We start from the raw sequence: 27,779 nt of genomic DNA on the forward strand, positions 1-27,779 counted from the left end.
AAATTTGCAATACCTGACCAAATTCATCTCTGGTGTAACTCTTTGGAAGTCAATTATGCAACACCAGGAATGAATTTGACTCAACATGTCTAGGCATACCACATTTTTATTAAGGAAAAAAAAAAGACATTTGGTGACTTTCGTTACATAAATAGGAAGGGAATTTAAAAAAATGAAATTAAATGAAACCAAACCTCTCAACTTCCAAACTCATTTATTTGATTTATTTTGAAATGAAGGACCATGATGTGCCTTCTCCACATGAAAGTAGAGAGAGGGGAAATCAGACACCTCTACAGTACAATCCTAGTTCCCACAAACCCTTCTGCAGGCTAATTGCAGATGAGGAGTATGGCAGGCTAAGCAACATTCATCTTCCCGCCTGTATCGCACAAAAACAGCAGGGGAAAGTCAGTATAACCAGAGGCTTTAGCAGCTTTCCTGAGGACACCCTTCCATTTTGAGGAACTCCCTTACAGAGATGCTACTGACAGCAAGCACTGTTTGGGGAGAGTCAATCTGTAGGACCCAATCCAGCCAGAGGTGGATGATGCCTTGGAAAAATGTGGAGTCAAAACTAGAAGTGGTCCCTCTATCCCACATTAAATGGCTGGATTTCCAAAGGCACTGAGCATCTGCAACTTCCTCTGATCCCAGCGAGAACTGAGGTTGCTCAGGATAAGGATCTAGCCACAAGAAAAATGTTCCACACCCATGTTCTTTTCTATCTGAAGGCCTTATTTAGCCCCATATTGGTTTTAAAAATTTCATCACATCAAAAATGTTTGTGACTGCCTACCATTAATATCAGGATTAATCTGTACCTAGAAAACCTTTTAACAAAGCAGTATTACAGGCAAAGCAGGCAGGAACACAGAGGTTAGTAGCCAACTGAAAAACAGTATACTGCACAGCAGTGGCATGTGAGAGTGGAAACTTCGGCTAACAATATCAGGGCAAAAACCTACTCTCAGAAAAAGTACTATGGGATCTTTGTCATCCACAGAAAAGAGATGGTGCCTTGATTTTTATATGACATCCAAAAGAGAAACACACACAAAACACCTCAGAAGGTTGAGGGGCTGGTTTTACCCCAAGAGGACTCACACTTTGTGCTCAAATCACTGAACTATTCCCTATATCAGCAACATCTACACAAGATGGGCAAGAACTGAAGAATAACCCAGCTGCAATGCCTACTATGTGGGGAATTTTAGGTAAGTGAGAGTAATCATATTCTAATTAGGGTAATGACATTCTTCTAAGGACAAGAGTTTTTATTAAAAAAATAATAATAATAAATTGCATCAGATCCTTGATGGCCTCTAGCGATCAACAACTCAGGTTTATATTTCATCCAAAGAAGTGAGCACCTCCAGCAGCACAGCCCTAATGACATACTGGGGCATTTCTTCACTATAGACTAAGAGGGGACGCATGCCAACTACTAGAGCACCAGTGCCATTTCCTGAAGCATGCAGGCAAGCCACGTAGGTCTCCCATTCTAGTTCAGCTGTGCTCCACAGGGTCATAGCCCAAAATCTTGAGCACTCCCATATAAAATTATTCTGAAGAAACATCTAGGAAAACATTATGTAGGCTCCAAAGTAATTCATGTTGGACCTCACACTGTGTATAATGATGATATTTCAACTGACTTTCTGTCTCCCTTTCCCATCTCTTCCTACCTACTTGGGTCATCTTCAGGTAAAACTACAGCTTCTACAAATCAGTGTTTAGCAGCCTCTAAAGCATAGGACAAGCATGTGTTTCTTGTCAAATGTCAGTATGGTGGGGGAGGGGAGCAATCTGTTGGAAATAAGCTCACATGTACTGAAGGAAGCTTTTAGTGAATTCCATTTTTGTGAATGCTGACACTGCAGATCAAGCCAGCAGACACAGAGGGGGGAAAAAAAACTTGTATCCCAACTAGTAAATGACTCCCTCTTATTTCAGGAGAATAATGAACTACTCAGTTAAGTCACTTATATTTCTACACCACGTATCAAAAGGCCATTTTACTTCAGATTATAGTTTGAATTCTAAGGCCTCAACCATGATGAAACAATTCAGTGTTAATGTTCTAGAGTTCAAAGTGACTATGTGAGGGATTACAATTTATTTGCCATTAGACAAGCTATACTACACACTTATTAGGTGCTCTAAAGCTAATAAAAAAATTGGAATTTTGCACCAATTCCTGTGAAAAACATATTCCATTCATGCACTTCTTTGACATGTGTACATTTCAACACTCAAAGTAACACCTTTCTATGCGAGAGGATTTAATTAACTGGAAACAGGAAGAAAAAAAAAAGATATATACGTGTACGCTCACACACACTCTTAAACCAGGATGAATGTTTCCACCATTGTTCTCCAACACATTACAACTTATCTACCTTACCCTTTAAATAATACCCATCACTTTCATGTGCCTCATTTCCTGCCAAACAAAACAAAAATTTAAACCCTCATCATTGATCCCCAAATCCAGACAAATATGTTCTTTCAATTCTCCCTTTTGTAGCTCCTGGGGTTGTTTTAGATGCCTCTTTTCAGATTTCCCTTTCAGTTGCTGTGTCCTGTTCCCTGCACCCTTTATTCTGTATTTCTGTTCAATTCCCATCGTGCAGATAACCTCTGCCTGACTATATCTTTCCTGCATTTGCTCTCCCTTAGGTTTGTCTGCTTCTTCCTCTCGCCTGTCAGTCAAACCTAACCATATTGATGTCTTCATGTAGTTACGCTCTTCCTGCATGAGAGCTAAAGTATCAGCAAGGCTGTAAATTTGGTACCCCCTCACTGCCCCAGAAGGAATAAATTAAACAAAATAGAAAATCTCAGAGGGCCACGTTGAATTTTATAAACATATTTTAATGGTCATTATCAACCCAGCAATGCTTCATAAAGACATAAGAAATGGTTTTAGTATATAGCTAAATGTAACGTATATCCATTCATATTTAGCTTGTTGGAGCTTTACTTAGAAAAATTCCAAGAAATGAGGGATAACTTGTATAATACCTCATCAAAAACAATCCATCGACTTACATTCTGGAACTTCTCACTAGAGGAAAGGTTTTGTTCAGCTGAGTACAGCACATCAGACCTAAATTCTCCATTTTTAGGCCCCTGCATTTTGAGCAGTGCAAACATAGGCCTGGTCTTGCAAGCTGCCATTCACAGGTAGAAAACTAAAGTCAATAGAGCTCCATAAAGGTGCAGAATGACTTGCAGGATTGGGACCACAATGTGCAAAAGATCTTTCAGCATTTGCACGGTGGATTGGTCAAAAAGAAGTCTAAAACACTGGGTTTGTCAGAGTTGGATAATCTTTTACACTAGCCTGGCAAAATTCAATTGTGATTTTTTTCATTCAGTCGAGCTGATGTGAATTACCAGCATATAGATTCTAAATTGTGCTTTTTCACTGGCATATTGTCCCCAAAACCTGCTTTACTGAAACAGGACTGATCCTCTCCAAGTACCAGTATGGGGAATCTGGAAGGAGTAAAAACTTGAATTACTTCAGAGAACTGTATAAGTAAGCTGATAAATATGATTATACTGCTCCTAAACTACTGCTCACATGTAGTCCTCCTAAACTCTCATCTCTACCCACCTAGGATGTTTTATTGAATCTTTTTGGCACCACCTACAATGGTGTCTTCACAGACCTTTAACGTGAGAAAGGACCATTATGATCAGCTAATCTGACCTCTTGAATAATGTGGGACAGAGAATTTTACCCAGTAATTCCTTAATCTAGCCCAATATCAGTCCTGGTCAAGCTGCCCCTTTTGGATATTCAGGCTGCTGTGCTGGGGTCCCACCACAGGCCTGTGTGCTCTTAAGCTTCTGTTGGTCTGATCTGAGTAGGCTCCAATGCTGTCTCCTTTTGTGGTCTCTTCCCAGGCACAGACTATCTGTTAATCCTTCATGGAAGTCAGACCTCATGCTCCAGCTGCCCTAGGACCAGTGCTGACCTCCCAGGACACCCCAGTTGCTTAAGCACACCCTCCATAGAGTTCCAGCTTTGTGGGCTCTCTGGTTTACAGTTCATCTATCCACAGACACAAGATGAAAAATCGGGATGGGGTGGGAGGGTAGGCGCCTATATAAGACAAAGCCCCAAATGTAGGGTGACCAGATGTCCTGATTTTATAGGGACAGTCCCTATAATTCTTTGCAAAATCTTCTAAAACCAATCACTTTACGTTAGACAGCAAAAGAAACATACAGATCTAGACAAAGCAACAAACAACGATATTCCATTCCTTGTTTCGCCACTCAACCCCTCTGCTGCAACTCTCTTCATGAGTTCGCCCCCGGAACATGGAGTCTGTTCTTTCTCCCCTCTCACCAGCTGGTCCTGCAGTCAAAAAAACTCTCATCTGTCAGGTGACTCCTTGGATCAGCCTTGTCAGGTGATTGTGACATTCCCCTGGAGTTATCTGGACCAGTGATCTGCTAGGTCACTCCAATCCTTGACTCTGGGAGCCAGCCTTACCCTGCTCTGCTGTGAGAACCGCCACTCCTGGGCTGTTCACACACAGCCTCTGGCATGTAAACTGCTTGGATTGTGCAACTGAATGACACTAGCCAATATCTCCAGTCCCAGACACAACTCTCGGAACCTCTGTCTTGCAGCTGGACTCTGCAAACTTATATGAGTTCATCAATTTAACAAAGAAATTGATATGTACCAGGCTTGTTATCCGAAGGGGAGTCGCTGACATGTTTCAAACTAAACGCACTGCTTCAGGTAGAATAAACAAGCAAATGTATTAACTACAAAGCACAACAAGTCGGCAAAACACATTCTAAGCTGATCTGAACACTTTCAGTGCCATTACAAACTTAAATGCTTTTCACCACAGGCTGGCTGGTTGGTCTTCAGTCAGGCTCTCCCCTTTGATCAGCGCTTCAGTCACTTGGTGGTGGTCTGTAGATGGAGGTGGAATAGAGAGGAAGAGCATGGCAAACATCTCTCCCTTTTAGCATGTTCTTTCTTCCCTCTTGGCTTTGTCCCCCCACTCCACTTCAGAGTCAGGTGAGCATTACCTCATCGCAGGCCCAAACTGACCAAGGGAAGGGGGGTGACTCACTCGAGAGTCCAACAGATCCTCTCTTGCTGCCTAGGCCAGTGTCCTTTGTTCCTGTGAGGCTGGGCTGGGTTTGTCCCATACATGCCCTGATGAGGTGTGAACTACCCCTCTGCTCCTGGAGAGTTTTGCCTGGGCCTGTTTTAAGCCACAAGGACACATTTTCAGCCTCATAACTTTATGCATGGAATTACAACCTATAACAACAATGCTCAGCGCATCATGAGCCTTCCAAAGACACCTGACATGACAAACTTTGCATTGGATACCAATCATTTTAAAAGAATGAACATGCAAGGTGCAAGGTGTTCCCCTGAGGTACAGAATGTCACAGTGATAAAAGTTTCACATCATGTGATGCATTGATCAGTTCCCAGCCCAACTGACCAGAACCAGTTTTCTTGGTTTGGCCACCTTCTTTAGCATACACATTGCATTGCCTTGGAAGACTTATTCAGATGTCAGAGTCTTGATAGTCCAGTCACCAATCCAGATATGCAGGCACCACTCCCATGTCTCCTTAGCACAAAGTATGAAGCATGAACACAGTACTCTGATTTTTTTCCCTCGAGCCATTTCTGAGTTGGTCAGTCCTCCGCAGCCCACTGAAATAAAGATTCTGCCCCACAGCAAAAGGGCAGTTTAATGTTTTCAGTGAAACTTGATGACAGTGAAAATAATGCAGCCTCAGTTATCAGTACAAAGTGTACCTCTTTGGTGGGTCAGTGCATCATAGCTTACTACTTAATGAAGAAACCAGTTGCCGAGTTGAGTACTGACAACTCCCACGAGATACAGAGATCCCCGAGCGACTATCTCAAGCTGTGAGCCTCGTGTACAACACTTGGGCGGGGAAGGATGCTCTAACACAGTGGTTTTCAACCTGTGGTCCGCAAACCCCTGGGGGTCCACATACTATGTCTAACGGATCCGTTGTCATTACCGTAGAACAGTGGTTTTCAACCTGTGGTCCATGGGCGATGTTTAAAATTTCCAAATGGGGTCCACACCTCCATTTGAAATGTGTTAAGGGTCTGCAAATGAAAAAAAGTTGAAAACTACTGCTCTAACAATCCAATGCTTCCCTCTCAAAGATGGAGTAATGTCTAAACTGTGCTTCTGGTAGGCCTGATTACTAAAACCATGTACACAACGAGGTACAGACTTATGAGAAATAAGCCAGTGTTTATACATCATTATTAAAAATGCCTTTCCAATCGACCATGTAGGATTGAGGCAAGTTTTAAAACAATATGCACAGGCCTTTTTTTAATACTCTATTTTGCTTTAAAATGGAAAAAAATAATGCTTACAGCAGTACAAATAGACTTTTCCTACTCTTTGAAACATTCACATGGCATTGCTTTTAGGAAAATACTAAATACTCCAATAATAAATATCTGATTATACATAATTTATCTTTATGAGGAAACGTTATAATGACGAACCAACAATAAAGATGTAAATCATTTACAGAGCATCCAAGGGTGAAATCATTACATTAAAATGACTGTATTGTATTTCTGTTACCGGGTCCATTTATCAGCAATAATTCCTTCCAAGGAGAAAGAACACCAGGAGAGAGCAGAAGCCTGTCTCCAACACAAAATATTCATTTAAAACCCAGCCAGACAAATTCAGCAGTTCACATAATGTTTGCCATTAAAATGAAATACAAAAGTTCTTCCTTGAATGCTCAAAAGCTGTAGGGACAGCAGATGAATTCATCTGAAGGTCTAGAGCTTACACCTATTTGGTTTAGACTGTCAGGGTGTTCCTGGGGCTTATTTACACTCAAAAAGTGCATCACGCTACCAATGGAATAAACAGGATGTTAAGCACAAATCAACACTCAATGTAAAAAAAGATTTTGCATATTGAACATCGTGTTAGTAGGCCATAGTTAGCAGCTGATAAGATACAACACAACACAACAGTCCCCATCCACACTCAGGGTGAAATTCTGGCTTCACTGATGTCGAATGTAGTTCTGCCACTGATGTCAAAGGAGACAGGATTTTATCCTGAAGGTTAATCATGTAAATTACCACATGTTCAAACACCATGTCATTTTCCGGTGTAAGCGAATGTATGGTAAGTAGTCCTTTCCTCTGGAATGCCCTGATACCCACCCCCAGGCACACTGTGTACCCCAAACTCCCCCTGAAATCCAGGGGAGACCTGGGAGTGCAAGAAATAGAGAGTCAGGCCCAGTAGACATCTGCCTTTTGGAAATTTAAAATAAATCAATAAATCAGCAGATACAGGAAGCTGAAGGACAAAATGCTTATTTGAGTCAATTGCAACGTACTATTTGGCTGCAGAGTGAAGGATAAGATTTTGAATTGCTAGAATATATTGTGACTTGAATATTTTACACCCCTTTCAAATAAAAACAAAAACTGAAAGCTAAGCCCAGCAGCTGCTCACTCTTTCTAGCTGATGCGATCTTGAGTGGCCTCTCCGAAAATGGCAGCACAAACAATGGCTGCAGGACACAGGCTCAGAGCCCTATATCTAAAGTGTTCAGTTGGGTGTCATCTGCAGAGATGCTTGACTGCCCCTTGCAAATGTTGTCGCTTCATCCACAGTACTGTGCCTGTCCTAGCTTGCGTGGCAAATCAATGGGAATGACAATATTTAATTCATCATTCGTTCTAGTATTTCTTTGGGGTTGGAATAAAAGTGAGATTTAAAAGAAAAAAATTCTCCTAGCCTCCTTCTAGGAAGCACTAGCACTAAGAACAGCAAAATATAACACTGTTTTACGACTGACTAATGACTGCAAAAAGGCAATCACACAGGTCACTTGACTGAGACTAAATCCAGCCTTTGACTGACTGCAGTGCTCTCTGACCTCTCGCTCTGTTCTGGCTCCTGCACTCCTGTGTACCCAGCCGCCGAACGTTTTCCAGTGGAAATTCACACATAGCCAGCAATCCAAATAAGGGCTGATTTTAGTGCAGTTCAGCCAATTTATCTGATTTTCAAGTCCTTGCTGATAATTACGCTGCGAGAGAAACCATTTCTCCTGCAACTCTGTGAGGTAACCTGAGGGCAAGGCTCAATTTAGCTGCTGCCCTCTGCAGCGGAAGCAGACCGTGCACACATGCCATCCATTGAAAGCTTTGGCTTGTGAACAGTGATGGTAACACCCATTACAAATGTAATACCATGACATGTTAGCCCCAGCTGTATTCCCTTTTTTTTAAAAAGCAAACAGTGCTACACAGTGGAGCTTGGATTATTTTTATAAATATTTCTACCTTTTAATAATCACCCCATTTTTAGAAGAACATACATTTTGCAAAAAATCTACTTTCAGTCCTTCAGGATCATGTCTTCGTTTGCTTCTTCCCTATGGCTGACTAATTGGCCCTTCACTCTATGACCAACCTTTTTCTTTTTCCCATTAGCTTGTCTTTAGGTGGGAAAGTATTTTCAGCAATAGCTGTAAAAGGTGTGTGCCTATTGTGAGTAATGGTGTGCGTGTGTCGGTGGGGAGGGATTGCAAAATCACCTGCTTGAGCAAGTTTATATAAGGTCAGTCATGAAAGGGAGAACGATCGCTATTTGAAGGGTGGTCCAATGTCTTACCAGTTCACATGCAACATAAAACCCTAGTCTATGTAAAACATTTTATATATTAAATATTCTGTAAAAAAAAAAAGTTACAAAAGAGGCACAGGGAAATAAAAGGTTTATACAATTTACCCAGGTGCCTTTTTTTGTAAATAGGACATCGACACAGGATTAACTCTTCTCTGAAGTTTTTCATGCCTAGTGACCTGGTTTTATAAAACAATCAAGTTGTGAGTTTTGATACCAACTCACTGAATGGGCCAAATTCACCACTGAAAATTGGAGAGAGAGAGAGAGACGTGCATACTTTTATTCCTGGTGTGGTTTGACCCCTGCTTTCCAGATGTTACCACCCATCATCATTTCTTTTAGAAAGGTAAATTGTACATGAAAACCATAATTGGCCACATCAGTGCAAAAGCTTAAAAAGAAATAAGGTTGTGGAAAACAGAAACATGCTAAAGAAATGGAAACAAAAATTCACGTAAGTCAAATAAAAAAGCAACAGGATAATAACAACTTGATCTAAATTGTCATGCACCTAAATGTCTCTCAGCAGGTCATTTTTCCTCAACATTTCCTAACCAGAAAATATACCTGAGCAGGCTGATTATTTGTAACAAAGGCAGTGTAATGTAACCTAATAAAACTTTATAATAGGTATGCTGTCCAACACAGCTAAAGCCCTGTCCAGTCAAACAAGTTGGAGGAAGCTAGAATTTCTCATCTCCCATCATTCTTCCTCCTTTCTTCTGTTTCTCCAAGCAAGCGATTTAGCAGTTTCAGCCACTGTAGAGTTCAAGGTAGTTTTTTGTGTGGAGCCACAACTAGATTTGGCAGTTGGGACACCAGTGGAAGGGGGGCTGTATAGCTGGTGAAGAGATTCCAGCAACTGTCAGAGGCAGGTGCAGTCTGGATTGGCAGCTGGGGAGGGAGTCAGGTCATGCTTGGGAGGAGGGGGAGAGTTCAGTCTGGCAGCTAGAGGGGAAACTTGGTCAGGCCATCTTGTGAATACGTTGTGGGTGATGGGGAAGAGAGTCTGGGATCACTCATTAGTGCTGTGCACATGAACAATGTAATAGTTTATCGTTCTTAGCTAATCACAACTGTAGCATCAACATATAATACAATATTCTTGAGTTTTGCTTTTTTCATCATCAAAATTCTAGCTCTTTAATTTTTGGAAAACCTTTTGCTTATTTCCCCAAAAGTGTGATTTTATTAGACATATTTGACATTGACAGGACCTTGCACTCCATAATCTTGACATGAACCATAAAGTCAATACTAGGAGAATGGTTATCTGAAGTGTGCTGCTAGCCAGCATAGATGTCAAGCAAGTTTTAATGTTAACCATCAGAAAATGTGTGTCCCAAATAAAGAATATTAACATACAAAAATTACTCTGCAATTAAACATTAAGGGCTTCTTCAGTCTCCTCTCTCACCAATTTCATGTAGGGTATAAGATAACTACACTCACTTGTATTTGAGACAATGTGATCTAGAAAAGGGGTTCTCAACCTTTTTCTTTCTGAGGCCCCCCCAACATGCTATAAAAACTCCATGGCCCACCTGTGCCACAACAACTGTTTTTCTGCATAGGAAATCCAGGGCCGGCATTAGGGGGTAGCAAGCAGGGCAACTGCCCGGGGCCTCACGCCACAGGGTGCCCAATGAAGCAAAGTTGCTCAGGCTTTGGCTTCAGCCCCAGGTGGTGGGGCTCAGGGCCCCGGGCTTCTGCCCCCGATGGTGGGACTTCGACTTTCCACCCTAGGCCCCAGCAAGTCTAACGCTGGCCCTGCGTGGCGGACCCCCTGAAACCTGCTCATGGCCCCCCAGAGGGCCCAGGACCCCTGTTTGAGAACTGCTGATCTAGTGCATAGGCTTCTGAATTGGGACTCAAGAAACTGAGTTGTGTTCCTGGTTCTGCCATTGGGTTGATAGTTATCCTTGTGAACGTTGCTTTACTTCTCCGTCAGTTGCCGCATCTATAAAATGTGGCTAACACTATTTCCTGCTTTTGTGAAATACTTTGAGAGCTATGGATGAGAAGTGCTATGGATGAGCGAAGTATTATTATTATCACTACAATTACTGACCTCTGTGGAGTGACTTCTGATGGACATTGGATTGAGAGGAGAATCAACGCTTAACACTAAAAATGAACAGAAGCACAGAAACTTAAGAGAAGGCTAATGATGTTCTAACTTAACACGAACAGACCTAAAACTCCTGCAAAACTGATCACAACTTGGTATAATAAGGATGTGCGAGTTTTAATGTGAATTTCCTTGCTTATCAAGAACACACCTCCAGTGAATGAGTCAGTGTTTCAAGTGGAAAGGGGAAATGGCAGCACATTTATTCAATAAACAATTCAGCAACTGTACATGAACAGGTAGCCGTGCAGCTCTATAACTTTATTCAACCCCGAAGGACATAAATTCCTAAGAAGCAGTGGACAAGCTGGATGTGTTGTCCACAGCTGTCTACAAATCCCATGCCATTTTTTGTTCATGGGTGGGGAAATCATTCCAGCAGCAGGTGCAGAGAGATTTCAGGGCCCCCTTGTGCACTGGATGGCTATATAAAACTCTTCTGGCCGTCTGCCAACCACCATCCATAAGGCCTACCGTCCTTTAAACCAACCACCTGATCCAGCCTCTCAAATAGGGCACTGTAACTGCCTCAGACTCATTTGAACCAGCTTATTGGATCATATGCAGAACCAGAAGGACACATGTCTCTTTTTTGTGGGTTTTTGCTGTTGTCTGTCTGAGTTACAACCCAACATGTATGCATATGAGTAATTTTACATGTATGAGAAATCCCCTAAGTTTAATGGGACTGCTCACATTTAGGTTTTTGCGGGATTGAGACCTTAAATATTACCTTATGGAGAAGTTTGGGGGAAAATATTAGAAACAATTCTGCCTAGAGGTTGATATTGGAAGAGAGTGTGGCTTAGTGGTTAAAACACAAGACCATGAGACAAAAGTGCAAGGGGTGAAATCTTGGCTCCGCTGAAGTCAATAGAAAAACCTTCAGTAGAGCCAGGATTTCTATTACCTGCTCTGCCACTAACTCTACATAGAAACATAGGAACTGACATAGGATCAGACCAGGGGTCCATCTAGACCAGTATCCTATCTCTGACACTGGCCAGTACCAGGTGCTTCAATTCATGTTATGTCTAAAAACCACACAGTAACTAACTATAGTGTGCGCACAAGTATAGTAGTCACTTATCAAATGGAACAATACCAGCTGGTTTTGTTTTTCAACTGCTAAACGGAAATAGGCAGTGTTATGGGCTAATTACCTGCCAAATTTTAAGTCTGAATTGTTTAGTTGTACTGTGCAAAGTAAGCCTTCTACACCAGAAACAACAACATTAAAAACTCACTGCTTTTGTATTCCAAGCTGTGCTCTTACCGTTTAATCATGTCACCCCTTCCCTATGCACCCATCCATTCTACATGCAGGAAATATTGTGACATCATCTTGACTCCATATCAATTACCTGAGATTAGAAATGATATATCTATATATTCTGTTCTTCCCTAATACAGGCCAATTCATCTCTGACCTCATAGGGTGCATTCATCTGGGAAACAAAAGAAGAAATTACTCACCTTGTGTAGTAGCTGCAGTTCTTCAAGATGTGCATCCCTCTATGGGTGCTCCACTTCAGGTGCACATGACTGGAGATGTTTCCACTAGCAGTGCCAGTTGCCTCCTTGTGCTGGACACCGAGGCTACAGAGGGATGTCAAACCAACCTCATTTCCTTCTCTACCCAAATGTCTCCACAGAGAACAGTTTGAAGCAGAGAGGAAGGAGGAGCAGGTAGTCAAGCACCCATAAGGACACACATCCTGAAGAACTGCAGTTACTGTACAAGGTGAGGAACCTCTTCTTCTTCTTCTTCGAGTAGTGTCCCTTTGGGTGCTCTACTTAGGTGACTTCCGAGCATTTTCCCCAGAGGGAGGAAGGAGCTTCAGAACTGAGTCCAGAACTGAAGATAATACTACAATACCTAGTGCCACATCAGCCCTGACACCATGGATTCAAGTGTAGTGTTCAAAAATATATGTACTGAAGCTCATGTGGCAGCCTCACATATCTCAGACAGCGGTATGTTCTTACGCAATGCTGTGGATGTTGCTTGTGACTTGGCAGAATGTGCTATCACCCTATGAGGAGGATAAACCCCTGTGATCTCATAACAAGTGACAATACATCCATATATCCATTCTGATAGTCTCTGAGCAGAAACTGTGGATCCCTTGGATCTATTCGCGAAGGAGAGAAACAGCCTGGGTGATCTTTGAAATCGCTTGGTCCCATCCAAGTAGAAGGCCAGAGCCCTTCTAACATCCGGATATGAAAACAGGACTCCTGCAGAGTTATGTGGCTTCATGAAAAACACTGGTAGATGAATAGATTGGTTAAAGTGGAACTCAAAGACACTTACGTAAGAATTTAGGATGTGGGCATAAAGAAACCTTATCCTTTAAGAATACAATTAAGGTGGGGGATCTGCCATCAAGGCACCATTTGACCAATTCTATGTGATGTAATGGCCACTAAAAAGATGGTCCCCATAGATAAATGGAGTAGAGAAAAGGTTGCCATTGATTCAAATGGATGTTTCATAAGACAATTGAGTACCAAGTTGAGGTCCCAGGTCAGGGTGAGGTCTCTATTCTGTGGGTAGCAATTCCCCAAACCGATCATAAACCTAGACGATACAGGATGAGCAAATATGGAAAACTCCTCTATAGTCAGATGAAAGGCTGATATTGTGGACAAATGGACCTTAATTGACCTAACTGATAACCCCCAATTTCTTCAAATCCATCAGATAATCCAGGATGACTGAAAGAGGCACAGATCCGGGTAGGAAGCAGTGATGTCAGCACCAATGGGAGAATCTCCTCCATATCTGCAGGTAAGTAATACAGGTTAACTTCTTCCTACTATTCAGTAACACCTGTTGCACTTCCTCAGAACAGGAGGATTCTAATCCCACTAACCATCGAGGAACTACACCCAGAGGCAGAGAACCCCTAGACTGGAGTGAAGTATGCGACCCACATCCTGTGAGAGGAGATGAGAAGTGGTTGGGAGCTTGACCAGTGGATGGACGCACAGATGAAGCAGTTAAGTGTACCACGCCTCTCTCAGCCGAGCTGGTACTATAAGGATAACCCTGGCCCTGTCCTGTATGATTTTGTTCATCACCCTCAGTATCTGTGGAGCTGGAGGAAATGCATGAAGCAGTTCCTTCTTCCAGTTCAGGCCAATCCCATTTTTGGAATATGCTTTGGGACTGAGCCTGATGGTACCGGACCAGGGTGCTTACGCTTGCCTGCCTTGTCATTGGTAGGGACTACCTAAGCCCTGTCAGAGCTATGTCTCTCCCTCAAGCTCCAGGGCTTTCCGGCTTTGCTTGTACTGGAGGAGTCCTTTGATACAATGGCACTGAGCCAAGAGATCGAGGCTTTGGAGACCACAGATTTCACAGGCTTTTTCAGATGAGAGTCCGTACTTCTCTTTTTTGGGAGCTCTCTCAGATGCCTTCAACGACCTCCCCTTCTTAGGGGTAGCCTGAGGCAAGGTGGAAGGGGCGCTAGACCTGTCCGGAGACAAATGTATGGAGGGGAGGAAGAGGCGGGCCTTCTAATCAGACTCAGATGTTGGTCAAAGTAGGCATTCTGTCATTAAAAGTTGAGCTTAATATCCCTCTTCTTCCTTGCCCTCAACTTGATGGGTAGGCAGAAATTGCTCTGCTGGGAGATGTAGGAGTCACCCAAACAATGGGCACATTTAGAATGGCCATTGCTCACAGGTATAACCTCGCGGGAGGAGAGGCAGTGTTTGAAGCCTGGTGAGCCAAGAAGAAAAGGAAGAGGAAGAAAGAAAAAAAAACTATCCTCTTACTACAAACACTAACTATAACTACTACTAACAATACTAACAAATCCTCACAAACAACTATAAGAAGAATATGAAATAGCCAAGGTACACTCCAGAGGGGCACACTAGAGCTTCATCTCAAGCAGAGGTGGTAAAGCAGGAACTGAGGGCGGTTTGCCCGTGCATCCCTGTATAACCTCAGTATCCAGCATGAGGAGCGCATATGTGGGCTGAACAGACACTGCTGATTAAAAATCTGCAATCTAGGGCTCAAGAGGTGCATGCGTGCCTGAAGTGGGTCACCCATAGGGACTCTACTCGAAGAAATGTCTGTTGTTCATCAGGACTTGGGTCCTGTACATGCAAGTGGAAAACACTGTCTTGCTGAGATACCAAAACTATCCCACACTGTGGGCATCTTTAATTGCTAAACATTTTAAATAAAAGCTACAATGACCAACTATGGCATTTCCAAAACCCAGTATAATAGTTATGTAGTTAGTCTGCACTTCTGCTGTTATTGCTTGCTGGTGAAGCAATTGCTATCTCAAGCGCTGACTTATGTTTCCCATCTATTTCATCTCCCTGTTGCCTGTGTAGTTTTGTCCTGCTTCTGAGGTGTCAATTTACCATAAAAATAACTTTGCTGGCATCCACCAGGACTGTGAATTCACTGGACCCTGGAATTAAAAAGGAGACAGCACAGAGTAGGGAAGGCACAGATTTGCATGTGAAGAGCCCCACTTTTGGGAGGGGGAGCAGGGATTAAAAAATAATTCTGAATTCTTCATGGCACATCTGAGACACCAGATTACAATAGCCTCGTTAGGTGGGTGAAACCACATATACATCTAACCTAAGAGGACCCATTCCTTGTCTGGGTCGCCACTGTGCGTAGCTGTTGCGCCTGGAGCTAGTTCCTGGAAAGGGAGTGTTAGACTGCTCCTTACTTGAGAGGGGAGATCCCAGGGGTTAACTGTGCTGGGGATTCTTGGTTCTTGCTGTGGGGTGGGTCTGCTCATTCACCACTGGAACTAGCCTATAACTCTGGCTGGGCTTCCCCTAGGTGTTGCAGGGACAAGGCTATCTGAAAGAATGAAAGCGTCCGAAGGCAAATAAGCTTTGTCGCCCCTTCTTGTCCTCTGCTTGGCCTTCCAGCCCCATTGTGTGTTTGCTATCCTCCTTCTGGATAGAAAGCTGGCTAGATCATCGGGCTCAATGGGTAGTGATCAATGGCTCGATGTCTAGTTGGCAGCCGGTATCAAGCGGAGTGCCCCATGGGTCAGTCCTGGGGCCAGTTTTGTTCAACATCTTTATTAATGATCTAGATGGCGGGAGCAAGTTCAGCAAGTTCGCGGATGACACTAAGCTGGAGGGAGAGGCAGATATGCTGGAGGGTAGGGATAGGGTCCAGAGTGACCTAGACAAATTGGAGGATTGGGCCAAAAGAAATCTGATGAGGTTCAACAAGGAAAAGTGCAGAGTCCTGCACGAGAAGGACGAGAAGCTGGATATGAGACAACAATATGCCCTTGTTGCCAAGAAGGCTAGCGGCATTTTGGGCTGCATTAGTCAGAGCATTCCCAGCAGATCGATGGAAGTGATTATTCTCCTCTATTCGGCACTAGTGAAGCCATATCCAGAGTATTGCGTCCAGTTTTGGACCCCCCCACTACAGAAAGGATGTGGACAAATTGGAGAGAGTCCAGCAGAGGGCAACGAAAATGATTAGGGGGCTGAGGCACATGGCTTACAAGGAGAGGCTGAGGGAACTGGGCTTATTTAGTCTGCAGAAGAGAAGAGTGAGGGGGGATTTGATAGCAGCCTTCAACTACCTGAAGGGGGGTTCCAAAGAGGATGGAGCTAGGCTGTTCTCAGTGGTGGCAGATGACAGAACAAGGAGTAATGGTCTCAAGTTGCAGTGGGGGAGGTCTAGGTTGGATATTAGGAAATGCTATTTCACTAGGAGGGTGGTGAAGCACTGGAATGGGTTACTTAGGGAGGTGCTGGAGTCTCCATCCTTAGAGGTTTTTAAGGTCAGGCTTGACAAAGCCCTGGCTGAGATGATTTAGTTGGGGTTGGTCCTGCTTTGAGCAGGGGGTTGGACTAGATGACGTGCTGAGGTCTCTTCCTATCCTAATCTTCTATGATTCTCTGGCCTTGCAGACAAAGGGGTGAACTGGATGAATGTGCTCTGGAGCACAATATGCCTTTGATGTAGTTAGCACAGGCTCCACTTGCTTGGGCATTATCTGATGTTTTGACCACATTTGTTTTTTTCTTCTTTTTCCAGTGCAAGGGATTCCACCACATCTCTCTCTGCTGGGGATATTTTTCAGGCCTTGGTCCCTGTTCTGCTCTCTGACCCCATCAAGGGAGGCCTACATGCTCCCTGCTGTCTGATGCTGACACCTCGCTGAAGGTCCAGGCTTCTTTTATCAGAATAGGCTTAGCTCTCTATCTAGGCATCTGTTCCTGTCTGCAGAGCTGCAAGCCAGCTGAAACCCACTATAGGATCCATGCATGTCTAAGCAAAAGTAATAATAGTGCCACCATGGCCAAAGGATGATTTCAGCTTTCTACTGAAACTCAGTCTGGAGTATGCTTGCTTGGTTATATAAACTCTGATCAGGCTAAAGAGGATTTGAAGTGATTAAGTCAATTTGGGCCCCGTCTACAGTACTGTTGAAACTGTGCTAGCAACAAACACGTAAACATAGTTGCTTCTAACTCAGTTTCTCTGACGAATGTGGCAAGGAAATTTTCTGAGGACAATATTTTAGAACCTGGCTACTTAGACTGCAAGCTCTTTGGGGCAGGGATTATTTTTGGGATATGATTCTACACTGCCATCCCCAATCCTCATTGGGATCCCTGGAAGCTATGTTAAAATAAATATGAAATGCTTCTTAATCTCTGAGGGTAGTATATATAGTATCAACGAAGCTCTTGGACAAAAGAATTGCACATGGTGGTCAGCGATAGTGCTAGAAGTGGCTGTTGATAGCATAGTTTCAATTGTAGGGTGGACAGGAAGCTTTTAATTGAAACTTCTTTTAATAAAACTCTAAAGAACTGAGATTTAAAAGTGTGTAGGTTTGGAAAAATGAAAGGTAACATTTACAAAGTACACTCTAAAAGGAAATATTTTTTGGCAAGCTTAGTAGAAGAAGAGAAATAATCTCTGATTACTAGCATTTCTGAATTATCTTAAATTGCACAACAATTTGTTGTTGAAAATTACCTCATTTACACAAAGCTTCCATTAATGCAATGGAAGTTTTTATCATTAGGGAACTCTTTCAGTATGGCTTTTATAATATGTTTTAAATTATAGACTATGGGTGGTTTCATGTTAATAGCTGAGATTTAACTTTTCAATTTAATTCGCTACCACAAAACACCATTAACCGTCCCACCCACCACTTTAAAATTCAAGATCTCAGTCCTTGAAGTGCAGGGCTTCCATTGAAGCCAATGAAATTTCTGGGCTCATATGATCAGTCAGCTTGGCAACACTCAGGAACACCTAACTACCAATCCTGATAAGTATCAGTAAGGACTGGGAACAGGGTCTCCTAGAGTCTACTTCTTGCTCTGCCACTGACTTGTTCTGTGATCTCTGGCAAGTTATTTAACCTCTCTATGCCTCTATTCATTTATGTGTGAAAACCCAACAATATCATCATCTTTCTGAATTCCTGGGAAGTTCAGGGCACAATCCTGTGTCCTTGAAGCCAAATAGGAGTTTTGTCACTGACTTCAATGGAAAAAGGGGCTCTTAATGTTTTGAAATCCCTGGATGAAAAGCACTGTGGAAGTGCACATTATTTATTTTTATTATTATTAGTGTTAAGAATAGGAAGTGAATGACTCCAGGGAAAAAGTACTGGAAAGAAAAACGTCTGATTTTCTTAATCAAATTAGCATTTCTTTCTGCAGCTGACATTTTTTAATTTCATCTGACTGTATGAAAAATATTCACTGGTGGTGAACATTAAAGTAGAAGCAAACTTGGCTGCTGGTAGAAAAGTATTATTATCTAGAGCCAAGAAGGACATTTTGGTTTTTCACATTTTTATTATTTTTTAAGATCGTATGGCTCAGTTGTCAGTCAAAAAACATAACTGCCAAAGACGGATGGGGTGGTGGATCCGAGCACAAGATTTTAGATCAACAGGTATGCTTTTTTTATTTAGATGTAATGAATAAGTAAATTTGCAGTCTGAACTCAAAAGTGGCAGATTTCCACAATGTCTATAAGAGGTATTATACACGTGTCCAACTGAATGCTAGAGTTCAACATTTAAACGGAAGAAAAAATTAATACATTTGATAAATTCTCAGTTCAAAATTACATATTCACTCATAACCATTTTGTACCAGTAGCCCTGCCTGCCCTGCATTTATAGTCCTCCTCTATTAACATAGTCAAACATAACCCTGCCCCCTTCATCATGTACATTATTTATAGCCCAGCTACTGTAATAAGTGCTTTAACTGCACAAGTTTAATTGCCAACCCCAAAATAGTCTGCCAAAAAACTAAAACGGCCACTACCAGAAAACCTTAATAATACAAATGTTATCCAAGATATAACACAACGCAAATTAATAACCAAAACCAGATCAAAACAAAGCGGAACAGAGAACAAACAGTAAAGAAAGTTAAACGAAAATAATCAGCAAAATGCTAGAGAAATGTAATGAGCCTTTCATTTGCCCTGTTACAAACATGCTCTAGGTCTGTATATATATATATATAAATGACGGCTTGTCTACACTTACAGCTCCACTGTAGCACTTAGGGTATGTCTACACTATGAAATTAGGTCGAGTTAATAGAAGTCGATGTTTTAGAAATCGATTTGATACAGTCGATTGTGTGTGTCCCCACTAAGTGCATAAGTTGGTGGTGTGCGTCCACAGTACCGAGGCTAGCGTCGACTTTCGCAGCGTTGCACTGTGGTAGCTATCCCACAGTTCCCGCAGTCTCCGCCCCCCATTGGAATTCTGGGTTGAGCTCCCAGTGCCTGATAGGGCAAAAACATTGTCACGGGTGGTTCTGGGTACATGTCACCAGGCCCCTCTCCGTGAAAGCAACGGCAAAAAATTGTTTCTCGCCTTTTTTCCCGGGTTACCCTTGCAGATGACATACCACGGCAAGCATGGAGCCCGCTCAGCTCATTGTCTCCTGGGTGCTGCTGGCAGATGCAGTACTGCAGTGCTACACAGCAGCATCCCCTTGCCTTGCGGACGGCAGACAGTGCAATACAACTGCTAGCTGCCATCGTTGTCCCGTAGGTGCTCCTGGCCGACCTCGGTTAGGTTGGTCGGGGATGCCTGGGCAGACATGGAGGCGCCTGGCCAGCCTCAGTGAGGTTGGTCGGGAGCACCTGGACAAAAATGGGAATGACTCCAGCTCATTCTCTTCTTCAAGTTTCATCTAATGGAGATTCAGTCCTGCCTGGAATATCATGCCAGCTGGAGGCTTCTGCCTCAGGCTGCTCTCCCAGTCGGCATTACCACGCGGTTGCACCTACCCCAGCCTACCCCTTGCTTCCATGGCTCATGAAGCCTGGACAATAGTAAGGAGCAGTTCAACTATAGGCTGAGCAAGTGCAGAATGGTGGTAGAATGTGCCTTTGGACGTTTAGAAGTTCGCTGGCGCAGTTTACTGACTCGGTTAGACCTCAGCGAAACCAATATTCCCATCGTTATTACTGCTTGCTGTGGGCTCCACAATATCTGTGAGAGCAAGGGGGAGACGGGGTAGGAGGTTGAGGCAAATAGCCTGGCCGCTGATTACAGGCAGCCAGACACCAGGGCAGTTAGAAGAGCAAAGCAGGGTGCGCTGTGCATCAGAGAAGCTTTGAAAACCAGTTTCATGACTGGCCAGGCTACGGTGTGAAAGTTCTGTTTGTTTCTCCTTGATGAAAACCAGCCCCTTGGTTCACTCTATTTCCCTGTAAGCCAACCGCTCTCCTCTCCCCCCTTTGATCTCCGCTTGCAGAGGCAATAAAGTCATTGTTGTTTTAAATTCATGCATTCTTTTAATTCATCTCACAGATGGAGGGATAACTGCCAAGGTAGCCGGGGGGGGGGGGGGAAGGAGGGAAGCACAGGAATGGGGTAGTTGTAGGGGCACCCCCTAGAATGGCATGCAGCTCATCATAGAAGCAGCATGTCTGGGACTCTGACCCGGAGCCGCCGTTCACCTCTCTGGTTCTTTGATAGGCTTCACATGGCACTGCTGCGGGTCCCTGTTATAACCTCTGTCCTTCATACCCTTGGAGATTTTTTTCAAATATTCTGGCATTTCGTCTTTTGGAATGGACTTCGGATAGCACAGATTCATCTCCCCATACAGCAATCAGATGCAGTACCTCCAGTTCGGTCCATGCTGGAGCTCTTTTGTGATTCTGGGACTCCATGGTCACCTGTGCTGATAAGCTCTGCGTGGTCACCTGTGCTGATCAGCTCACCACGCTGGCCAAACAGGAAATGAAATTCAAAAGTTTGCAGGGCTTTTCCTATCTACCTGGCATCTGAGTTGAGAGTGCTGTCCAGAGCGGTCATAATGGAGCACTCTGGGATAGCTCCCGGAGGCCAATACCATTGAATTGTGTCCACACTACCCCAAATTCGACCCAGCAGGGTCGATTTCAGCGCTAATCCCCTCATCGGGGAGGAGTACAGAAATCGATTTTAAGAGCCCTTTAAGTCGACAAAAATGGCTTCGTCGTGTGGACGGGTGCAGGGTTAAATCGATCTAACGCTGCTAAATTCGACCTAAACTCATAGTGTAGACCAGGGCTTAGTGAAGACGCTACCTTCCCCGAGAGGCTGTAGTTATGGCGAGGGAGAAGCCCTCCCGTGGACATACCGACCTAGTCCCCAGTGTAGAGAGTGCTATAACTAAATAGCTCAGGGATGTGGAAAATACACACCCCTGAGCGACGTAGTTATGCCAACATACATTGGTAGTGTAGACCAAACCTAGTTCTTGAAGGACCATTAAAGCTAGTTTCTGTGTGCGGCAAATGGCTTCCTCTATACAGCTCTTTACAACAACCACCATCAAAGTCAGAGTCTGGCAGACCAGCCAGGGGACTACATTCCAGACAGCGACTCTCAACTAACAACATCCAGCTACTGGCCATGGAGAGATAGATGGTGATTATACTTTCAAAATGCCGACTAGTTTGAATGTTTTTACATGTTCTTCTGTTATTGTTCAGTATGATTGTTGTCGGAGCCCCAACTAAGATTGTCCCCCTCCACTCCCCCCACTGGGAGACAGTCCCTGCTCTGAGGAGTTTACAATCTAATTATGCAAGACAGACAACAGGAGGGAGAAAGGAATCATTATTAGCTCTTCTAGCACTGCTAAGCATTTCCAAGCTGACAGAAACAATGTAAGTGCAAACTGTGTACCATAGGGACAGGCTGCAAGAGTATCCTGGACAATCTTAATTCCAGTTCAGGTGATTAGGCCCCTGCAGGAGGTTTCTCCCTGCTCACCTTTCATTCGATTATGTCTCCGGGTGGAGTTCCTCTGGACGGTATCCACTGACTCCTTAAGACACCTTTGAGGAGCAATGGGCACTGTCTGGGGTTTTTTGCTCAGTGTACCCCTCTGGCTCCCTCCTTTTTAACCTTTGACCTCACTCCCATTCCTGTTTTCTCCTTCGTTGTCCCAAGTACACAACTGCAGCCTGGGCTTATTGATTCCTCCCCCTTAGTTGAGGGGGCAGGCCTTTCGTTTTGGCCAGTCCTAGATTCACCTATCCCAGTCCTGCAAATAGCACAGATGAGTGGGTCTCAGGTAACCAGACCACAAATGATTCAGGGCTTTCAAGGTAATCACCAATACATCCATGAATTTGAGTGAATAGGGAGTTAGATCCTGCTTCAGCAAATCACTTAAGCATGTGCTTAAACCCATCCTTATTTATCAACATGTAAGTATGCACTTGAATGCTTTGCTGTCTACAAGACTCAATTCTGAGACTTGGAGCACCTGTGTTGGGACCAGCCTCACTAAGGAGCCTGGCAGCATTCTGTAGCAGCTCAAGTTTCTAGGTGGAATTCAACAGTAACCCTACATAGGCTGTCCACTTAGCCTGACGTAAATCCAGTCTGGAGGTGAGAAAGGTGTCACTGACTGTTTCAAGGTCTGCATGAGAAAGGAGGTTGAAGCGTCACTTAAAGTTGCCCCAGTGCAGGAAGCAAACTGGAGGTTGGGCTGGGGCTGGAAGGGGCATGTTGGGGCAGGGCTGCAGTGGATCTCAGTACCACAGACAACGAGGAACAGCCTGCTGTAACTTAGTCAGGCCCCCAGGACAGAATCTAAGCTTTGCCGGGCGGGGTCCCAGAGGAGCTCAGGATCAGAAGGTGGCTTAAAGCCCTGCCTCCTTCCTCTGGGCTGCAGACAAGAATCTCACCTCTTAGGTCAAAACTACTCCTCTCTGCTACATGCAATCACTGGATCCAGATGCATGTGAGGCTCTGTACTCTCTGCAGCCTGCACTTCCATATCGAAGAGCATTGTAGACCTCTGAGATTCACTTTTAGCACCTTTGCTTTAAAGCATTCAATAACATGTTAACTGAGACTTAATCTGCTATGTTTCATATTGTTTTGCAGGTAAGAGTTAGGCCCTGATCACACAAGCTGCACAGAGCAGCTTGCAGAGTTAGGGCCTCTGTTTGCCCATTTTTGCAATTATGAAAATCAGTCTGAAAAGAAATTTCTCTTCCAATGTCCCCTTAACAGAGGTATTTTGCTAGTAAATGGATATTTCCTTCTACAACAGTACATCATATAACTGATTCAGAGTGTGAAAATACACAAGCCACATAAAGCCATTTGTTTTCTTGGAAAAATGACATTAGACTACAATTTAATAATTTGACTAACTAAGTGATTGGTAATTTCTTAAATCAAATTGTTGTGCAGTGCACCAGTACCCATGAGATTATGTTTGCACAGCACCTCTACTAGTTAGCATCATGACCCACAAGTCTCAAACCCAGGTCCACAAGGATCCTGGGGGTCATCACATTTCAAGCCTCAACCCAACAGCTTACTGGTATTAGCTTGAACTGGGACTCTTACTCAGACAGAAGGCTTCACCCTCTTGACCCTGATGTGTGGAACACCAGAGCACTTGCTTGGCCTGCTCTTCCTACTTAAACAGGAAGGAGGCATAGAAAACCTCTGTACAACTGGGCTTCACCCTGCTTTGGGTTCTTTACCCAGTACTACCTGTTCTTGTCACCTGACTCTGCCGGAGTCCTGGTATCTGACTTCTGGCTCCTGACCTCCAGCTTGTCTCCTGACCTCCTGGTTTCTTAACTCTGCCTGACCTCTGGTATGTGACTTTCAGGTCCTGACCTAGGGGGATGCAGCACCCTGTGCCAGGAGAATTCTCCATGGGGCCACTGCAGTTCCTTTACGCTGTGATAGCTAGCTGCTGCCTGGAGGGCTTGCAAGGACCAGAATCAGACAGAAGGACTCTAGAAACCACTTGGATAGGAGGATTAATTTTTAACTCTGATTCTTGCTTGTGTTCACATGACTATATTCACACAGACATACACACCCCTGAAGATCCCTGGGAGCTACAGTTTGGTATTCCATGTTCCCAAACGGACCCTATTCCATGGACGTGGAGAGGGGGGTCTATAACTAGGCAGGGTCTGTAATCTAGGGACTCAAAATGTAAACACAGCCATTGTTTGGTGTAATCACATGGCTTGGAGGTATAGGGTTTGCAAGAACAAAGCAGTCGGAAATCCATTTTGCTATTAGAAATGTCTCAGATGTGTTGTATCAAGCAGGCAAGGTACTAACAAGCTTCAACAGGACTTTATTTACAGTGGAAACCCCTTTACCAAGCTGCTGCTGCACACTCTGTAACTCTCACTCAGCCTTCTCAATTCCTCCCCCCTCCTTCCTGTTTCCTGTCCTTTCAGACTCCCAACAGCCAGTGCTACCAGTTCTAATAATTACAAGCACATCTAAACAACACAAAATGTTAATTTAGTCAAGATGATTAAAAACTGGTTTACAGGGAGCTGGACAATCAATCACTTAGGACTCAATCCAACCTCTCTCCCTGCTGTCCTGCAAAGGTTCTGCAAACCCTCCTTTGCTCCACCACCACAGAATTAAATTACAGGTCAGTGAAAAACACTTCAATGGAACCCCCTGTTAGTCATTTCTGGCTGCCCCCTTGTTCCCAACGGCAGTCTTTGGTAGGACTGCCATCATAGTGAGGTTTTTGAGAACAATAACAGGGAATATTATGAGTAAGGCTAAGATTTTGTCATGGATATATTTAGTAAAAGTCACGGACCGGTCACGGACAATAAAGAAAAATTAACGGAAGCCCGTGACCGGTCCGTGACTTTTACTAAAAATATCCATGATAAAATGGGAAGGGGCTGCAGCTGCGGGGTGGCTAGGAGCTCCGGGGCCTCCACCACCCATGGAGGCGCAGAGATCCAGGGTCCCCCGTCTTCCCCACCACCACCACGGTGGCCGGGGAGTCCCCCTGCCCCACCACAGCGGGTTGGGAGCTGCAGGGTACCCTTGCTGCCCATAGTGGCTCGGCGCTTGGGGGCCCCCTACCTCAGGCAGCAGGGGTACCTCACAGCTCCCTGCCACTGTGGGAGGCAGTGAGACCCTGCAGCTACCAGCCGCCGGGGCTGAAGTCATTGAGGTCTTTGGAAGTCACGGATCTGTGACAAAATCATAGCCTTAATCATAGTCTCCACCTAACAGACTAGCTATTTCTCAAAGAAACCAGGAAGGGTCAAGATGGACAAGAACTTTGAAATTCAGCCACGCCCTCTTCAAGGTTACGCTCTTCCCTAGGTATTGAGTGGATTTCTGAAGTCAGCCAGGATGAAGTTCCTAATGGCCATTAGACTCTACGGCTCTCTTTGGAAGGCAATGATTAATATTTGGATTAAGTGTCTCTCTCATTAAATTCGGGACAGAGAGATCAGTCAGGAAAGAGCAATAAGAGGCCCACATATGGCTTGAAGATAGACTGAAGGGGAGAAAATGTCTAAGCACTGAGTCAAAGAATTAAAGGCCTGATTGTAACATTTCCTGTGGTTTGTCCACAGGCAAAGAAGTGGGGGACAATTGATGGTAATCAGTGAGGATCGTATGGGTTGTTCCTCCACACGGGTCCACCCACAGGCTAAGCAGATGTTTTGTAGGAGGAGGAAAAAGGGACTTTGCAAACTAGGAGAGCATTAGACTTAATCCCTCCCCCCCATAGAGGGCAATGGGGGAATATATTGGCCCAAGCCTTTTACAGCGATCTAGTTTATTGAGATTAAGGAGTTCTAAGAGCTTGTCTACAGGCTGGGGTAATGCGCACTATGGGGGGTGTAATATCTAAAGCACACTAACATGCTGCACATTAACTTGGCTGTGTGGACCCTGCTGGTGTGCCCTATATGTTCCCTAATGTACTTTTACATAGTGCTGTTCCATTAATTTAATAATTAATTTAAAAATATTTTAGACTGTACGAGGAGAGAGAGGGGTCCTGTCCCCTCTCCTATTCAGTAATGATATTCTGCTCAGTCTTGTGCTATTCCGACTGCATAAAAAAATGCATCCCTCTGGTATCATTTGAAACAAAGCCTCTAGGTGGTTGAAACTTAGGGCTTTGGTAATCCCTCCCTCTTCTCCTTACTCTGCCTCCAGGCTTCAACTTCTTCTTGCCTGTTACATGTTGTTTATTCTGTCTTGTTCTTATGGGTTTGGACAGCTTCAGACTGAATTATGGTCTTAAAGCTCAGCGATGTGGACCATTTTGTTCGCAATCTTATCCAGTCCAGTAATGAAACTGAGACTACAGACAATGTTATTTGTGCTAAAAAGATTTATCTTGCATCTTTTAAAGCTGTCCACATCCCTCATTTCAGAACTGTGTCTGAGGTGGTGTCCCACACTGGGCTCTCAGGAGCTACGGTGTGGTTTTAGATTTTTGCAATTTCTTGTTAAGCTCCTCTGTACACAGTAATATTCCCACTTCATCTCAGTAGGACTGATCCTGTTGCTATTAACATTTATAGCAGAACTCTTGATTGACTTCAGTGCTCCTGGATGGGGCTCCAGGTGGGACTTTGCTCTGAAAAGCATCTGTGAAAATGCCAATGTGGAGGTCCTATGTTTGTTGGCTCTCAGTAACTTGCATATCAGATCCGATTAATTTACTAGTAGAACACTGGTTTCCACTAATAAGTAGTACCAGAGGCTTAGAATGGGATAACTTCTAGATCCTCAATCAGCAGCAATAAATATGTAACTTGAATTTACTGGATAGTTAGCAATTCTGTAGCTACACAAGCCACAACAGATTCCAGCTTCCTCTGCCGTAACCAGGTTGGCTCTGGATGACATAAAAAGGATTATGGTTACCTAAAGTAGGTAGGGCTCTGAACACACACGGAACAGATACAGTGCCAGTCTGCTTTACAAACAAGACTTGTAGCCATTTCTAGAGCTGTAACTTTACTTTCATACTTTCATCCCACTGAGAGATCTTATGACAAGTGTAAGTTACAAGCTGCACATTGGGGCTGAGTGACATAGGATCAGGAAGCTACAACTGGTTCCCTGCACTCTCCACTGCATCCAAACAGAGCTAGGACAGGGTAGAAAATCCTTTTCTCTCTTTCCTTTATTAATCTTTCAGCAGATTCCATGCTGAGCCAGGGTCAGGGCAACTTGCCTTGGCACATCACATGCCTTGCCTACTCTCTCCCCATATATGGATCACTAGCATGAGGCTCTCTGCAGAGTTCAGAATCGGGAGGAGTGCTGCTGCAAGGACAGGACCTGCTACCATGCAGGCAGAGGGAGACGTGTGCATGAGGTTCCTTTCTGCTTGGGATGATCTGGTTCCCTTTTACCTTATTGTACTTCCCCTGTACCCAGAATCATAACTTGTAATAAATCTTCCCTGGTTTTGTAACCACAATCTCAGAGTTTGGGGTTGGTTTGTTTGTGGTGGTTGTTTTTTTGGAGGGTGAGGGCCAGCTAATTATTAACTTTACATTTTTGAAGAGCTAATCCAAGTCTCCTCCAATCATTTATACTTTGAGTGCTTGAACATAATTTTAAATCGATCACCTG

The 27,779-nt window shown here is 43.9% G+C and overlaps 1 protein-coding gene across 2 annotated transcripts in view; it reads right to left on the minus strand.

The window, feature by feature from the left end:
- Nucleotides 1–27,779, minus strand: part of TEAD1 (TEA domain transcription factor 1) — a 211,213-nt gene that overhangs the window by 140,124 nt on the left and 43,310 nt on the right. The gene's annotated exons all lie outside the window — the stretch shown is intronic.

The sequence above is a fragment of the Mauremys mutica genome, chromosome 4, assembly GCF_020497125.1.
Source record: "Mauremys mutica isolate MM-2020 ecotype Southern chromosome 4, ASM2049712v1, whole genome shotgun sequence".
Lineage (NCBI taxonomy): Eukaryota > Metazoa > Chordata > Testudines > Geoemydidae > Mauremys > Mauremys mutica.